Here is a 16,998-nt window from a genome sequence, read left to right as displayed (position 1 = left end):
CCGCAAAAAGGACACAGAGGTCATGCCATCAGACCGATTTTTATTAATACAGCTTTTGGAGGCTACTTTGAGGCCCAGGCGATGTATAGCACACTCTGTTTGCCTCGATAAACCGCGATGTATACGAAACGTACACTGCGGGTTACAGTGTAAAGGGGGGCGTACAGCGTATTGCATGCCCCGTCCGAGTGTTGAGAATATTCCGTTGATGTCCTCCTTGGATAAAGGAAGTTGTGCTGGTGAGCTCGTGGAATGACCTTCGCGCGCGAGCCGATCAGATTACGCGACGAAGTAATCAAGGCCTATTGATTCAAAAAATCAACGTCATACACTGTGGTAATCCGGCAATAGTGGCGGGGGACAATCCCACGGGATGGACATGTGCCGGCTGAGGATGAGGAGGTGGCGCGAGAGGAGCGAGGATGGAACATGGCGGACTCGGCTGGGCGACGTGTGTGCAGCCGGATCGGCTGAGCGGTGTACCTTGGCGTAGCGGGACTCCAAGTAAAGGTGTGATCGAGGGGGCTCAGTGTCCTTTCTTGGGAACCGCGGCCGGGTGCAAGAACCCCGGTACCACATTTGGCGCCCTGAACGTGGGGCCGGCCGTGGTTCCTAGGAAGGGCATTGCGGTCTTCCTCCTCGTTGTGGTGTTCCGCGGCAAATGTGACAGACAGCTCGCTGAAGATGCGGTCAGACACGATCGACCTGGCGGACCAGTGTCTGGTGGTGGACATCTCGGATGCCCTCAGCGAGAGGGACAAGGTCAAGTTCACTGTCCACACCAAGACGACGCTGTCGGACTTCCAGAAGCCGGAGTTCTCTGTGCTTCGGCAGCACGAGGAGTTCATCTGGTTCCATGACGCCCTGGAGGAGAGCGAGGACTACGCCGGGATGATCATTCCCCCAGCCCCTCCGCGGCCGGACATCGACGCCTCGCGGGAGAAGCTCCAGAAGCTCGGCGAGGGCGAGGGCTCCATGACTAAGGAGGAGTTCGCCAAGATGAAGCAGGAGCCCGAGGCGGACAGCTGCTGACGACTGCGCCGGGCACCACCCCCGCGGAGCAAGGCCCGCGGACAGGACCTTGCCACGTTTGGACCTTCTGCAAGGACCCCCGGGTATTCGGAGGCTACCTGTGGCACCGGTCTACTGCCATCCGGGCTGAGCCGTGGGAGTCCCTCGAGAGTGCCGACGCGACCCGCGGAGCAAGGCCCGCGGACAGGACCTTGCCACGTTTGGACCTTCTGCAAGGACCCCCGGGTCTTAGGAGGCCACCTGTGGCACCGGTCTACTGCCATCCGGGCTGAGCCGTGGGAGTCCCTCGAGGGTGCCGACGACTGCAGCCGAGGGCAGCCAGCGTCGGCCTTTTCTTCGGAGGGGGTAGAGTGTGGTAATCCGGCAATAGTGGCGGGGGACAATCCCACGGGATGGACGTGTGCCGGCTGAGGATGAGGAGGTGGCGCGAGAGGAGCGAGGATGGAACATGGCGGACTCGGCTGGGCGACGTGTGTGCAGCCGGATCGGCTGAGCGGTGTACCTTGGCGTAGCGGGACTCCAAGTAAAGGTGTGATCGAGGGGGCTCAGTGTCCTTCTGGGGAACCGCGGCCGGGTGCAAGAACCCCGGTACCACAACACACAGAGTAACTGCGCAACGGACACACTATTTTGTTGTAGTGCTTGACAGGACACTCTGGCATCAGGGGCCGGCTACTGTGTCGATCTTTACAGAACTCCTTGGCTGCTATGACCATTTTATTCCTATAAGTGATGACATTACTCTTCTTGTCTTTAAGGACATGCATCTGATTTTTCACCACGCCTAGATGCCTCTTCACTGCTTTTAGGCTGCCTGCGTTCTTTACAGCATATTCGATCCTCTCCATAATATACTTCCGTATGTCAGCTGTCTTACACGCATTGAATAACCTCGAAAGCTCCGCTTGTCTATTTTGTCTCCTGCGGTGGAGATTGCCATAATTTGCCGCTTCCTAATTAGGTATTTCGTCTCCTGGGAAAGGTTGCCATTATCCTGTCCAGCCACTGTTCTCCTGTCTTCTCCTGCACACTCCGTGATAATGCGTGTAATATTGTCGCTGTCTTTCTGTGTCGTAAACTCTGCTTCCTCGGTTAGAGCTAAATATCGGTTCGGCAGCGCGCTCCTGAATTCTTCGACTTTACGTCATACTTTTACTTCATTGATTGGCTTCTTACGTGCTAGGTTGTTACGGTCCCCCCTCAAATCTAACCTAATTGGAGATCCTTTGGAGCAGTTCACTTTAGCCTTTGGAGAAGTTAAACATCGTTACCGACTCTAGGGTGAAAGCATAATATAAAGTCTATATCATTTTTGTGCTCTCCATTCGGGCTCCTCCACGTCCACTTCCGGTTCTCCCGTTTGCAGAGAAGGTATTCATGATGCGTTGATTATTCCGTTCTGCGAACTCGACTAGTATTTCCCCCCTGCATATTCATCAGCCCAGATCATAGTTCCCACTCCCTTGTCTCCTTCCTGATTCTTGCATACTTTAGCATTGAAGTCTCCCAAAACTAGGCATACTGTGTTTTTAACAGAATTAAAATTCGGCATGGTTGGTACATATTCTAGAATAGTAAAAACAGCGCAAAGTACGGGACAAACGAAGAACAACAGGACGAAGTGCTTTACTTTAGCCATTGCCGATTTCACATCTTCATAGAAGCTTTCATATTGCTGGTCTAAATGGCTCGATTTAGCCGCGTAACCCTGTACCATCTTGAGTTTGTACCTCTTATTAAGCCTAACTACAATAGTTGTTACCCTTTGGTTAATGCTACAGTATTCGTCTATGTTGCCAGCTATGCTTTTATTGACGATAAATCCCACTCCCACTTCTCTTTATTTCACTAGACCATGGTAAAATACGAGGTGTCCATTTTTCAGCACTGTAAAGGCTTTACCTGTCCTCCTAACCTCACTAAGCCCTATGAGATCGGCAAATTCGCGTCGTGTGCTTTGTTCTGGTGCATACGATGCATTGGGTTTCCCGGTGAAGTACAGCCTTCTCGTTCAGTATAATGGATCGCCGGCAGTCCTGTTCATAATGTCCTTGGTTTCCCAGGATACACTTAAAACCCTATGTATTGAAGTCACCGACAACCGCGAATTGTTTCGTTGACATCAGAACTTCGTAAAATCGGGACTCTAATTATCCAGGAAGTTGATTCCATAAACGCAGAGAGAGGGAAAGAGAGAGAGAGAGAGACTCTTTATTACAGAGAATGCACAGAGGTTTCCAGCACGAATTCGCCGACATGCAAATCGGCGGGGAAGAGGGGCGAAGGAAACACAGAAAGTAGATGGAAGAAGAAGAGTAGAAGACAAGACGAAAAGAATAGAAAGAAAAAGAAAAGAATAAAAAATTAAACTTGAATAAAGTCTTGTTTAAAGGGACACTGAAGTGATATGTAAACATTGCGGGATTACTTGCGCAAATTGTAGTCCGTCGCAATTCGTTTGCTCAGTTGAAACAAATCCAAGACACGTTTGTGAATGGAAGAATGGGCCTTTCTTTACTTGGTTAGTTTGTACACTGTATCTAGCTCCAAGTCAAGGTCGCTTCACACAAGCACTGCACAAGCGCACATGCGACGCTTCGCTGACTGGTACGCCAGTAGGAAAATATAAGGCCTCTTGAAGGCGGGAGAAGAGTCAGCGAATTCAATATAGGTACTAAGGAAATAAAATCAACTGATATTTTTACCGTACAGCGTAAAAATATGGTGCGGGAAGCACTTTTTTTGCGCTGGGCGAACAAGCACAGCGGTCAGCAGCACGACTACGCATCTGCGAACGCTTTTCAGTCTACGAAATGCAATTGCTAGACCTGAGCTATTGTGGAAACTCGGGGGACGCTTACTGCACGAGCGCAATACAACAAGTAGTCACCTAAGCTGCTTGAAATGCCAAAACTAAATAGAAGTGTAAACTTGTTGTACAATATATACCTTATATTACCAAGGTAAGAAGAGCCCGTTCCGTGGCCGAGTGTTCTGAGGCGCTAGGTATGTTGCCGCAAGTGTTTTTCAAGTCACGAGTTCGAGTCCCCGCGGGTACGTGCTTTTTTTTTGTAAGTTACCTTTTTCGTTTTCTGTCGATGTTTTCTACATTGAGTTCACCTTTTTTTGGGCCGCAACGTTCATGGCTCCACGAACTAGTTCACAGAACGCGCGCAGGCTGGCACTGGCGCGCTAGCGACTTCTCGTTGGCGTGCTGTTGCCATAAGCACCGACTGCTTGCGGGCAGTGGGCACCGGCCAGAATGAACAGACCCTTGGCCTGGTGCGAACACGCTTTTTACGGTACAGGCATGAGTGAGGCAAGCTCCAAATATGGGGGAAAAGCGCATGACATTTGGGCGCCTGCGGGTACGCGGAGGGCGTCCATGCACTGCGTAGGCCTCGGCTAGTGAATGCTACGATTCCAAGCCGTCCTGGGAGGCTTATCTTTATGCATTTTTACAGGTGACAACATGGCAGAAGCACGGTACGATGATTACTGAGTTATTGAGAATGCCCATTCAACAACGCCACCGGTTGTGTTTTACAGAACCGAAACCGAAACCGAAACTTGTTTGGTTGCTCACCTTGGGCATCGTCCAATCACGGTGCGGCTCCTCCTAACGTCACAGCTTTAGTTGGTGCGGCCGCCGCAAACCGCGCATGGTAGTTTTTCTTCTTTCGCGCTTTGTAAAATAATTACCGATTTGTCAACCGGATAAACGATGAAAAGTGTGCTAATTTGAGCCAGTCTACGCAGTGCAAGCAAAAACGGGAGCTTGACAAATTCACTTCAGTGTCCCTTTAAGGGCGCTGAGTAAAAACTTGACTGTACACGCTACGGAGATGGCTACAATGTTGTAGCGACTCCAATGTGCTCGAGGTACTCAAATAATGCAGACAGGGCTTTACCCTGGGAGGATGGTGAGTGGAATTGCCCAAGCATCAAGCTTAGTGTTAATGGTTCAGGTTGAGACATTCCATTCCTTGCTGTAAATGGCCACTTGATTCAGCATAAGCAGAGCACTCTAGTAATATATGTTCGGCGGTTTTGGGTGAGCCACAGTTGTCACAGTATGGGTTAGAAGTCTGGCCTATACGATAAAGGAATGAATTTTTAAAGGCTGTATTAAGCCGCATTCAATGGTTCAGTGTCTCCAGTGGGCGAGGTAGTCGTTGCTGCAGCCTCATTCTCATGTACGGGTCTATGCAATATAGAAAGGCCTGATGAAACTGCGGGAGGGACCATTAGCTGTTTCTTTCAGCCAAAACTACCGCCTTAGTCATGGCTGAGGCATCATTTTTGGAGAAAAAATCCTCCTTGGCGTTCTCAATTCTAATCCCCTGCGGGCATCATCATCTGCTTTCTGGTTTCCCAAAATGACACAGTGGCCTGGGAGCCACTGTAGTGTCACACAATGTACATAGACAAATTTGAGATGGTGGAGATACTTCACTTCTCGCTTGGTATGCTCATGAAGGCTAAAGCAGCTAGCGCGTTGCATGTTCTGAAGAGCTGCTTTTGAATTGCAAAAAATGGTCCACTGTGTCAACGGCTGGCGAAGAATGTATCGGATGGCTTCTTTTATACTATGAAGCTCAGCCGACCTGAACGAAGTCGGTCGCTCAAGCCGGTATGATAGGGATTTCCCAGCTGATGGAATAAAAATTCCTGGTGAACTGCACCCAGATGTTGTCGACCCATCAGTAAAAATGTGAGTCATTGCACTGTAAAATTGCTTAATGTGTGCAAGTGTAATTTCAAGTAGGCTGATTTGAGGCATTTGCTTTTTTGAATAAATTCCAGGTATAAATGTTTTTATCCGAAGGGGCGACTGAGTCCAGGGCAGGAATCTCAGGGCCTTTGTCAGCGGTGCTTGAGTTACAATTGTAGTTTTGATAGTCCTGATTGCCTGGCCACAGCTGGAATTGCTTCGATCTGCGATATCAGCCAACGAATGCGTTCTTCTATGTAACCTGTGCCTCAAATGAATTCGTAGTGTTTATTGAAGTCGTAACACGTCCAAGGGCTGGTAGCCGGCTTCAGCAATTGTCCTAGAACACGACGATTCTTTAGGAAGGCCGAGGCACTTCCTGAGGCAGTAATTCCTCGCCGCTTCAAGCTGTCTTTTGCTCGTAGGGGAGAGCTGCTGCAGGACAGGGAGGCTATAGCGCAACACGCCGTCAACATACGCATTGAACACAAGCACCATGGAACGAGAATCGCTTCTCCAGCGTGTGCCAGCAAGATATCTAATAATTTGGGATGGCGTGGAAATTCGCATACGTAGTCTCTTCACTTCCAGAGCTCAGGAGAGGTTTCTGTCGATTGTAACATCGAGTAAATGGAGCCGTCAATAGCTCCCCGGCACCACCGTAGTATAACCGGTTATACCCAATTGCAACAGTACAAAAAAAGGGACAACCGGCAAAGAGAATTTTGTCCACCCGAAGGTGTAGAGAAAAAACGGGAAAAGCTGTCTTGCTACCCACCGCCAGGGGCACGAGCCCGGGGGGACCCCCCTTGTCCCCCCTAGGAAAAAGCCGGATAGGGTGTGTTGCTGGGAACGGGAACTTGGACATTGGGAAGGGTTATGGGAAGAAGGATGGGAATGGGGGGAGCAATTTTGCTCCAATCCTTTTGTCTGACTCTCTTCCAAGACTGAATGCTCAGCGAGGGCATCAGACAGTGCCAATGGCCAAATATGCGGTCCCTGCCACGGGTTACCGCTCACCCATAGGGTCCGATAACTGGGCCCCAACTGTCGGAGACAGGAAGTACCCTATTTAGTGGCGACGGTCGGGCCCCCACCCGACCCCCAGCTCTGCGGCCGATGCGTACTAACGTCCTCGATCAACTGTCTCGCACCAGGTACTCACGAATCACCAGTGAAGCTTTCCACTATACATGGGTACTTGCAACACCTGCTTTTCACGGTCTCCGGACACCGGAAGTTTGTATGCAAACGTTAACTGAAATCCACGTTCGCCAGGCTCCCGCGGGAGCGGTTATGAGAGCCATGTAGTTATGTCCTCCTCTGCGCCTAATCTTTCGCTCAATGGAACAAGAGTCTTTTGGCATTGCCGCGGGGTTGGCGGCTCGGCAGAGGAGATCGGTCCGGGCCTACTAGGCGTTACTAAGCCAGGAGAGTTCCCAGGTCTGCGTACTCACCTCACTTTTCCTCGTTTTCCCCGTGCGGGACACCAAGTAGCTCGTGCACTGCGCCCCATCGGCATTTTCGGGTGACGAGGTCGCCGTGACCTCAGCTAGAGAAGATCAGTCTATAGGCCCCTCGCAACAAGGTTACAGGGGGGCGCGATCCCCCCCCCCAAACGGTATTCCCAATACAAACGACTGTACGCTTTTGGCACTTGCTACTTTCACAAACTGACTCGCCGGCCTCCTCCCACGCTGGATTACAGGGGTGCGTTACTTCCCCTGGCCAAAGAAAGTCATAGTTGGTCGATCTCGACCCGCTTTCCTGCTTCAATTGCATTGCCAAGTGCCGGGCTGACACCCGACCGCCCGACCTCCGCTTAGGACCTGATTCCAGTTGTACCAGGAACCTCCGCAGTGGCGGCCGTTTTGCACGCTCCCTGGGCAGAGATTGTGCGGCCTCCCCGATTCCTCGAGGAGGTCCCGTGGAATTACCGTACTTCCACGCTCTGGCCCCTGTGACACTAGGTTACAAGGGTTTGTCACAACCCCCGGCCTGCAGACCAGTTCGCAAGCAAGCTATGTTTACAGGGGTGTGCACGCCCCCGGCTCGGTAGTGGTCTACCCATTGCTTCAGCAATGGTAAGCCAACACTACGTGCGAACTGTACCGCGTGAGCGCAGTGATTACGTCGCACCATTGACCCGCTGGCTTCCTCCCACGCTGGATTACAGAGGCGCGTTACCACCGCCAGCCTTTGGCCTCCTCCCACACTGGATTACATGGGGTCGCTACTTCCCCTAGCCAAGAGAGTCATAGTTGCTCCACAATTACCATCTTTCGGGATACAAGGGATCCCCTGAGGAACTCCCAGTGGCTCTGCACTCTCGCCCCTAAGACTGAAGGTTACAAGGGCTCATCAAGTTCCCTCGGTCAGCAGACCAGTTCGCATTAAAGGCCCCTTCCATGCTCCGGTTACAGAGGTTCGCTACACCCCCGGGCTCATTGTGTGTACCCATGCTTCAGGATGACACGATAAAACGAACTGTACCGCATGTACCCCTATGACTTGGGTTACAAGGGCTCGTCACCTCCCTCGGCGAGCAGATCGGTTCGTGTTTATAGGCCCCTTCCTAGCTGCGGTTACAGTGGCTCGCCACTCCCCCGGCCTCATAGTAGTGCTCACATTGCCTTAGCAACCGTGCGCCACTATAACACAAACTGTACCGCTTGGTGCAGTTGCACTTCGCAACCTTCACCCCCCGGCCTCCACCACACTGGATTACAGGAGCGCGTTACCGCCCCGGCCAAAGAGAGTCATAGTTGATCCACAGAAATTTGCGACCGCAAATTTTGATCGAATTACCATTCCAAGCACCAACCTCGGTAGCCACCCAGGCTGTCCGTGCCTGCATCCGCATCACGCATCGGTGTTCTTAGAAGGCACTTGCCCTCAGAGTGCGTGGGAGTTGCTCAAGCTCCCATGGGCGTTGAATACCCAATACAGTGGGCCTGGCACACCACTGACTCTTGCCATTGCGACGGACCAAAGCAGGACAGCCGAAACCGACCGACACAGCCCAGTCCGCCAGCAGGGGGGGCCACGTGCAGGCCGGCAGTAAGATTTCCCCCCCTGTCGATTGTAACACCAAGATACCTTTGGGTACGCACGTAACTCAAGGACCCGGCCACCGAGGATTAAATAATATCTATCCATGCTCTTACGGGCGAAGGCCATACCGCTGTTTTTTTTCTGGGAACAGATGAAGTCCTTTAGGCTGTAGGTGTTCTCACACCGCCAGCCTCAACTAAACGTTTAAATGGAGGCTTATCGAAACAGCTACCATTACTTCGTAATTACCGATAATTTAGCAATGCGCCGAACGGCGGAAAAAATAATAAAACGGTAGGAGTTCGGGGAAAGAATAATTTATTTTCCGGCGGAAACGCTATGAATGCAACGTGAGTCCGCTTCGTAACCATTGGCCGGACAGCACGCAATCACGATCAACACCTGCTAGGTTCCTTCGTGAGCCCCATCAAAACGCTTTAGCAAGTAAACAGCGCTCATCACCTTTCTGGAGCAGCACAGGAGCTTCGGCTGTTTCTGGGTCGTCAGCATCCTCTGGCACAACTTGTGCACTGGCACTAACTGTCCGACTTCCTCATCGCTGAAAACCTCCGTCGTGTCGGCGTCTGCGTCGCCGTTCAGATATCTGCTGCCATATCGTGAAGTCGACGAAGCTGTTCCCAGGAACAGCACTGAATTTTTCATCGCTCCTGTCTGTTTTGTTTTTCAAAATACTTCGTTCAATAGGGAGTGGTGCTGAATCTGTTTCATTAGTTCGATACCGTAAAAGCTTTGACAAGTAAGGGCCCCTGCGGGGGAGTCCAAATTTGTTTGTTATATCGGGAGCTTCGTAATATCGAGTTTTGCTAGATCAAGTTTACACTGTACGCACTTTTTGTACGCGACGCTACGGAAACGACATCCTGCACGTAGGTCTGACGTTAGTGTTAGGTACACGATGGTCTTCCGCTTGGTTACTGCTTCAGTAATTGGATTCTCCTTGTCTACTGCTGATGTGAATTCGCAGAAAATATAACAGTCTCAGGAATCTTTCAACGCCGGCGTCCGATGCAGACAGCGGTGATCTCGTCGCGCTGTTTGTGCCCTTGATGGCTATCGGCTTTCTTCGTCTTGAACTCTACCATCTTTATGGAGGGCAAACCTTTGTTTATCGATGTCAGTAGCATTGGCGCATAGTTTTCCAGTTTGACTCCCAACTAGTCTAGTCCTCGTTTGTTGAGCTACACTGCTTGTTAAAGTCGCTGGTTGCAATGATATTTTTTTGCTCCGGATAGCGTCGGCACTGGTAAGCTCCTTTATATATACCTCTCGCAGATTCTCCTCTTTCCCTCAGGCTTGCAGCAACAGTGCTCATATTACTCTATGGAGAACTGAAACCCTTCAACAAGTGACGCAGCTTCACCAGTTAACAATGTCAGAAAGTAATTTAGTTTTGCGCCTTCGGCATGCTCCATCTATCCTGTATTGTTGTCTCGAACTTAATCCAAATTTGATTAGCTTTTTTGTTGCGTAAAGCTTCTTGAGCACGATGGGCTGTGCAGGAATTTACCTCATATTACTTAAGTTTCAACTCAATCTTGGATGAGGTCTCCCCTACCTGTATTTTATATCGCAGCTCTCTTTCGAACTCGGCTTCTGCATTTTGTGCCGTTAGAACCTGCAATATTTGGTTGTCCGCTTGCTTTAAAGCCTCCGAGATTCTTCTGAATTGATTACGTAGTATTACCCACAAGCTCCTATCTACTTGCCTCGCAAGCCTTTGATCAACCTCACTAATAAGGGTGGCAGGATGTGCTCGCAACGCTTTACGCATCTTCTAGAGTTTTTCTGTTCATGTTTCTGCGGAATACTGCCCTGAAGTCTCGCCCGTTTTCTTGATACTGCGATTCTACTCCACGGCCTTGATTCTTCCCGCGACGCTTCTCTGATCACCGTTAAATCCTGAACAGACGGTTAACTCCCAGCGCAACATAAGCGTCAATGCCGTAGTCTTCACCGCACACTGGTCACTTCATCATGAGACGGATGAATCACAGACGCCGTGAGGACGTGGTAAACACATTTAGTCTAAAAAGAACGATGATAACTAAAAATGCAACCTGCAGTTGGTTACTTCTTTCTGTTCCTTGACTTTGTCCTCGCTTCTTCTCTCTGGTTTTTATACACATACAAACACACGTATATGTATATGTATATATGTATATGTATATGTATATACAGGGTGTCCCAGCTATCATGCACCAAGATTTAAAAAAAGAGTAAAGGCGTAACTCGAAAGAAACCAGGTGCATAATGTTTGCAGTACTGTGAAGAAGCGAACAGTATTTTTTTCTTTAATGAGACTTAATTAACTAGTTGTAATTAATTATCTAACTCGAGAAATACTCTCCTAATCACTAAAGTGTCAATGAGGCATTTGAAGGTAACCACGAGGGGCATCTATCTGCGGTATTTTCAGCGATGAACTAATTGCGTACACATTTATTCTGACTGATAAAGGAAACCCGCGAAATATGAAAAATACCACGTGACGGCGCCTCCGCGCGCACCGTAAAGCAACGCCCTCAGACAGGCTGCCTCTGAGTTAGCCAGAATGAAATAGACAAAAGAAAGAAAGAAGAAATCGCGACCGAGTTTGTTCCTTATCTGCACACGCGTCCCGCGAATCTTGCTGCTGCTGCTCCTTCCATGCATGCTATTATCAAGGTGATGCGCTGTCTCTTCGGGGGGGTAACACGCGAAGAAGTTGCTTTCAATCAGCTTTGTTTGGGGACGCTGCTTTACAATGCAGGCGTAAGCGTCGTCACGTGGTAATTTTCATATTTTGCGGGCTTCCTTTATCAGTCACAATAAATGAGTACGCAATTAGTTCGTCGCTGAAAATAGCGCAGTTAGATGCCCATCGTGGTTACCTAGAAGTGCCTCATTCACACTTTAGTGATTACGACATTATTTCTCGAGTTAGATAAGTAATTACATATAATTAATTAAGTCTCATTAGCGAAAAAATTACCCTCCGCTTCTTCACAGTACTGCAAACATTATGCACTAGGTTTTCTTCGAGTTACGCAATTTCTCTTTTTTTAAATCTTGGTGCATGATAGCTGGGACACCCTGTATACGTATATGTATATATATATATATATATATGTATATATATATATATATATATATATATATATATATATATATATATATATATATATATATATATATGTATGTATATATATATATATATATATATAAATATATATATATATATATATATATATATATATATATATATATATATATATATATATATAATGCATTAAAAGCGCGCGCACGTATGACACCCCTTGCACATTGTTTGCAGGCGCTGAGCGCGGGCGTTTGCCAGTCGCTACCCCTTTCAACCACGCAATTATACGTCCCGTTTCGTTCCTGAGCTTATAAAGTTTTAGTTTCGCTTTCATAACTGCTGCATTTCTCTCTCACTTGAGTTCTCCCTTACTCGCCTGCTCTTATCACCCTCTCTCACTTATTTATGCTTTTCCAATTTGTCCTTCCTTATTGCTGGCTTTTTCTCTCACACGTGATTGACTCACGATTAAAAACAAAAAGAGTGGTTTACTGACGTTTAGACTGCATGACCAGTCTTCATCTGGTGAATATGAAGATTCTCCAGTAGAACGTCAGAAAGCCAGTGTTTGTTTTTATTAGGGAGTCAACCATTTTCTCCACTAATTCTTCTGGCTCTTCGAGAAGTGTTCTACTGCCTATATATATATATATATATATATATATATATATATATATATATATATATATATATATATATATATATATATATATATATATATATATATTATAATGGGGTTTATTACAAACACACGGCGGCACTCTTGGCATGCGGGTGGATAACCCCTTCGTATTTTTCATGCAGCTAATCGTTGCCTTGCTGCTGATACCGGCAAGGAGCAACGCAGAACACCAGCAAGCGGAGGCGACGATCATGGTCAACGGCGCAGGCCCCATATTGTGTCCCACGCCCCCGATCTTGGATAGCAACTGGAATCGTCACTACCACTCGTCGTCGGAGACATTCTGCGGCGGTACGAAAACATGTGGCGCCCTGGCGGTGCCCGCTCTGCAAAGTATAAAGGCCATCCACGATCCTCTGCGCAGCAAAGGGCACGGCGGAACTCTTGGCATGCGGGTGGATAACCCCTTCGTATTTTTCATGCAGCTAATCGTTGCCTTGCTGCTGATACCGGCAAGGAGCAACGCAGAACACCAGCAAGCGGAGGCGACGATCATGGTCAACGGCGCAGGCCCCATATTGTGTCCCACGCCCCCGATCTTGGATAGCAACTGGAATCGTCACTACCACTCGTCGTCGGAGACATTCTGCGGCGGCACGAAAACATGTGGCGCCCTGGCGGTGCCCGCTCTGCAAAGTATAAAGGCCATCCACGATCCTCTGCGCAACAAAGGGCACGGCGGCACTCTTGGCATGCGGGTGGATAACCCCTTCGTATTTTTCATGCAGCTAATCGTTGCCTTGCTGCTGATACCGGCAAGGAGCAACGCAGAACACCAGCAAGCGGAGGCGACGATCATGGTCAACGGCGCAGGCCCCATATTGTGTCCCACGCCCCCGATCTTGGATAGCAACTGGAATCGTCACTACCACTCGTCGTCGGAGACATTCTGCGGCGGCACGAAAACATGTGGCGCCCTGGCGGTGCCCGCTCTGCAAAGTATAAAGGCCATCCACGATCCTCTGCGCAACAAAGGGCACGGCGGCACTCTTGGCATGCGGGTGGATAACCCCTTCGTATTTTTCATGCAGCTAATCGTTGCCTTGCTGCTGATACCGGCAAGGAGCAACGCAGAACACCAGCAAGCGGAGGCGACGATCATGGTCAACGGCGCAGGCCCCATATTGTGTCCCACGCCCCCGATCTTGGATAGCAACTGGAATCGTCACTACCACTCGTCGTCGGAGACATTCTGCGGCGGTACGAAAACATGTGGCGCCCTGGCGGTGCCCGCTCTGCAAAGTATAAAGGCCATCCACGATCCTCTGCGCAACAAAGGGCACGGCGGCACTCTTGGCATGCGGGTGGATAACCCCTTCGTATTTTTCATGCAGCTAATCGTTGCCTTGCTGCTGATACCGGCAAGGAGCAACGCAGAACACCAGCAAGCGGAGGCGACGATCATGGTCAACGGCGCAGGCCCCATATTGTGTCCCACGCCCCCGATCTTGGATAGCAACTGGAATCGTCACTACCACTCGTCGTCGGAGACATTCTGCGGCGGTACGAAAACATGTGGCGCCCTGGCGGTGCCCGCTCTGCAAAGTATAAAGGCCATCCACGATCCTCTGCGCAACAAAGGGCACGGCGGCACTCTTGGCATGCGGGTGGATAACCCCTTCGTATTTTTCATGCAGCTAATCGTTGCCTTGCTGCTGATACCGGCAAGGAGCAACGCAGAACACCAGCAAGCGGAGGCGACGATCATGGTCAACGGCGCAGGCCCCATATTGTGTCCCACGCCCCCGATCTTGGATAGCAACTGGAATCGTCACTACCACTCGTCGTCGGAGACATTCTGCGGCGGCACGAAAACATGTGGCGCCCTGGCGGTGCCCGCTCTGCAAAGTATAAAGGCCATCCACGATCCTCTGCGCAGCAAAGGGCACGGCGGAACTCTTGGCATGCGGGTGGATAACCCCTTCGTATTTTTCATGCAGCTAATCGTTGCCTTGCTGCTGATACCGGCAAGGAGCAACGCAGAACACCAGCAAGCGGAGGCGACGATCATGGTCAACGGCGCAGGCCCCATATTGTGTCCCACGCCCCCGATCTTGGATAGCAACTGGAATCGTCACTACCACTCGTCGTCGGAGACATTCTGCGGCGGCACGAAAACATGTGGCGCCCTGGCGGTGCCCGCTCTGCAAAGTATAAAGGCCATCCACGATCCTCTGCGCAGCAAAGGGCACGGCGGAACCCTTGGCATGCGGGTGGATAACCCCTTCGTATTTTTCATGCAGCTAATCGTTGCCTTGCTGCTGATACCGGCAAGGAGCAACGCAGAACACCAGCAAGCGGAGGCGACGATCATGGTCAACGGCGCAGGCCCCATATTGTGTCCCACGCCCCCGATCTTGGATAGCAACTGGAATCGTCACTACCACTCGTCGTCGGAGACATTCTGCGGCGGCACGAAAACATGTGGCGCCCTGGCGGTGCCCGCTCTGCAAAGTATAAAGGCCATCCACGATCCTCTGCGCAGCAAAGGGCACGGCGGCACTCTTGGCATGCGGGTGGATAACCCCTTCGTATTTTTCATGCAGCTAATCGTTGCCTTGCTGCTGATACCGGCAAGGAGCAACGCAGAACACCAGCAAGCGGAGGCGACGATCATGGTCAACGGCGCAGGCCCCATATTGTGTCCCACGCCCCCGATCTTGGATAGCAACTGGAATCGTCACTACCACTCGTCGTCGGAGACATTCTGCGGCGGCACGAAAACATGTGGCGCCCTGGCGGTGCCCGCTCTGCAAAGTATAAAGGCCATCCACGATCCTCTGCGCAGCAAAGGGCACGGCGGCACTCTTGGCATGCGGGTGGATAACCCCTTCGTATTTTTCAGGCAGCTAATCGTTGCCTTGGTGCTGATACCGGCAAGGAGCAACGCAGAACACCAGCAAGCGGAGGCGACGATCATGGTCAACGGCGCAGGCCCCATATTGTGTCCCACGCCCCCGATCTTGGATAGCAACTGGAATCGTCACTACCACTCGTCGTCGGAGACATTCTGCGGCGGCACGAAAACATGTGGCGCCCTGGCGGTGCCCGCTCTGCAAAGTATAAAGGCCATCCACGATCCTCTGCGCAACAAAGGGCACGGCGGCACTCTTGGCATGCGGGTGGATAACCCCTTCGTATTTTTCATGCACCTAATCGTTGCCTTGCTGCTGATACCGGCAAGGAGCAACGCAGAACACCAGCAAGCGGAGGCGACGATCATGGTCAACGGCGCAGGCCCCATATTGTGTCCCACGCCCCCGATCTTGGATAGCAACTGGAATCGTCACTACCACTCGTCGTCGGAGACATTCTGCGGCGGCACGAAAACATGTGGCGCCCTGGCGGTGCCCGCTCTGCAAAGTATAAAGGCCATCCACGATCCTCTGCGCAACAAAGGGCACGGCGGCACTCTTGGCATGCGGGTGGATAACCCCTTCGTATTTTTCATGCACCTAATCGTTGCCTTGCTGCTGATACCGGCAAGGAGCAACGCAGAACACCAGCAAGCGGAGGCGACGATCATGGTCAACGGCGCAGGCCCCATATTGTGTCCCACGCCCCCGATCTTGGATAGCAACTGCAATCGTCACTACCACTCGTCGTCGGAGACATTCTGCGGCGGCACGAAAACATGTGGCGCCCTGGCGGTGCCCGCTCTGCAAAGTATAAAGGCCATCCACGATCCTCTGCGCAACAAAGGGCATGGCGGCACTCTTGGCATGCGGGTGGATAACCCCTTCGTATTTTTCAGGCAGCTAATCGTTGCCTTGCTGCTGATACCGGCAAGGAGCAACGCAGAACACCAGCAAGCGGAGGCGACGATCATGGTCAACGGCGCAGGCCCCATATTGTGTCCCACGCCCCCGATCTTGGATAGCAACTGCAATCGTCACTACCACTCGTCGTCGGAGACATTCTGCGGCGGCACGAAAACATGTGGCGCCCTGGCGGTGCCCGCTCTGCAAAGTATAAAGGCCATCCACGATCCTCTGCGCAACAAAGGGCACGGCGGCACTCTTGGCATGCGGGTGGATAACCCCTTCGTATTTTTCAGGCAGCTAATCGTTGCCTTGCTGCTGATACCGGCAAGGAGCAACGCAGAACACCAGCAAGCGGAGGCGACGATCATGGTCAACGGCGCAGGCCCCATATTGTGTCCCACGCCCCCGATCTTGGATAGCAACTGCAATCGTCACTACCACTCGTCGTCGGAGACATTCTGCGGCGGCACGAAAACATGTGGCGCCCTGGCGGTGCCCGCTCTGCAAAGTATAAAGGCCATCCACGATCCTCTGCGCAACAAAGGGCACGGCGGCACTCTTGGCATGCGGGTGGATAACCCCTTCGTATTTTTCAGGCAGCTAATCGTTGCCTTGCTGCTGATACCGGCAAGGAGCAACGCAGAACACCAGC

At 50.9% G+C, this 16,998-nt stretch overlaps 1 pseudogene across 1 annotated transcript in view; it reads left to right on the top strand.

The window, feature by feature from the left end:
- LOC144142063 (uncharacterized) overlaps positions 1–13,224 on the top strand; it is a 115,743-nt pseudogene extending 102,519 nt beyond the window's left edge. Inside the window, exon 6 of the transcript XR_013316809.1 lies at positions 13,008–13,224. The product of XR_013316809.1 is annotated as an uncharacterized LOC144142063 (transcript). The remainder of the gene's footprint in view (positions 1–13,007) is intronic.
- The last annotated feature ends 3,774 nt before the right edge of the window (positions 13,225–16,998 follow it).

The sequence above is a fragment of the Haemaphysalis longicornis genome, unplaced genomic scaffold, assembly GCF_048455015.1.
Source record: "Haemaphysalis longicornis isolate Haplotype H1 unplaced genomic scaffold, Haemaphysalis longicornis Haplotype H1 scaffold_6, whole genome shotgun sequence".
Classification (NCBI taxonomy): Eukaryota; Metazoa; Arthropoda; class Arachnida; order Ixodida; family Ixodidae; genus Haemaphysalis; species Haemaphysalis longicornis.
This window is presented reverse-complemented; position numbering and strand designations above follow the sequence as displayed.